Raw genomic sequence first — 1,474 nt, 5'->3', positions numbered from 1 at the left:
ATAAAAAGCACATTAACTAAAAGCCTGTCTGAATAAAAATGTCTTAAGATGTTTCTTAAAAGAGTCAGTAGGTTCGAGGGACCATCAGCAGCATTTGATTAGAAGACCTCAAAGTCCTGGATGGACAGAGAGGCTTCAGAAGGTCCAGTATGTATTTGGGGGCCTGACCATGAAGTGCTCTGAAAGTTAAAACTAAAATTTTAAAATGACTCCTCAAAGTCACAGGGAGCCAGTGCAGAGAGGCTAAACCAGGTGTAATGTGGKCTCTVCTGTGGGTCTTTGTTAATAACCTCGCTGCAGCGTTCTGCACAGACTGAAGCCGAGTCAAGGAGGATTTGTTTAGACATGTAAAAAGGCTGTAGCAGTAATCTAAATGTGAAGAAATAAAAGCGTGAACAACCATCTCTAGTTCCTTCTGTGACACAAAAGATCTCAGTTTTGAAATGTTCCTTAAAGAATCACAATAATATATTCATCCCAAAATCAGATGGTCCATCTTGCTAATTTAACAACAGGCTTCTGCTCTGAGAGAGGATTGTTTTCAGTGGCATGCAGAGCTGGAAGCTCGCGCGGATCCTCCTCTGCAGCAACAAACACGCCCTCAAGCGTGTGTCCCCAAATGATGTTTCCCCACCAGAGAGGGTACACTGCAAAGGCTGAAACATCATGAAGTCTCCATGAAATTAAGGGGAGCGTTATACACGAGGATTAGATTTTTTTTATGCTTTTTAATCTTAAAGGGGGTCGCATTATATACTCAGAGCATAAATACMTGCATAACTACAGTAGCTTCTGTAGCATGTTACTGCTATACAGAGGGTAGCCAGGGGTAGACGAGGATTTGTTTTTGTTGACAAAATCTGGTTTTCCACCAAAATATTTGGTTGTCCTTTTAAAAAATGAAAAATAATTTAACCTGAAATATTTAGATTTTTAAGACTGATGAAATTTTGAAGGAAGAGGGATGATTTGAACAGCTTTCCTCTAATTTACTTTTATCTCATTTTAATGTTTTCAGCCGAGGACCTGTCTGATATATTTTTTTTGAAAAATTATTGCATGGGAGTTCTTTGCACAGAATGTTTTTTGTTTGTTTGACAATTTTCTCCCCTAAAATGATTGTTCATTCAAATGGATTATATTTACAGGATTTTAGCTCCTATAGTCATTTAATATTTAAATTACATCTAATTGTATTATTATTAATTATATATTATATCTAAATTACATTTAGTTGTGGTTCTAAATAAGTTTAGAACAGAACAAACACCTGGTAGAATTAAATTTAGCAGATATTTATGATAAAACACCTGAAGCATATTTTAGGGGGAAAAATTAAAGTCAAACAAAGACACTGTGTTATAATCTGAGACATATAAAACTCTTCTTTAATAATATTCTAATGTGTTTGATTATAAGAATGTGTGCTCCCACGGCAGCGCTGCTCCTTTGAAAACCAGGATTTCACATAGTC

Source organism: Austrofundulus limnaeus, unplaced genomic scaffold, assembly GCF_001266775.1.
Source record: "Austrofundulus limnaeus strain Quisiro unplaced genomic scaffold, Austrofundulus_limnaeus-1.0 Scaffold457, whole genome shotgun sequence".
NCBI lineage: Eukaryota > Metazoa > Chordata > Actinopteri > Cyprinodontiformes > Rivulidae > Austrofundulus > Austrofundulus limnaeus.
This window is presented reverse-complemented; position numbering follows the sequence as displayed.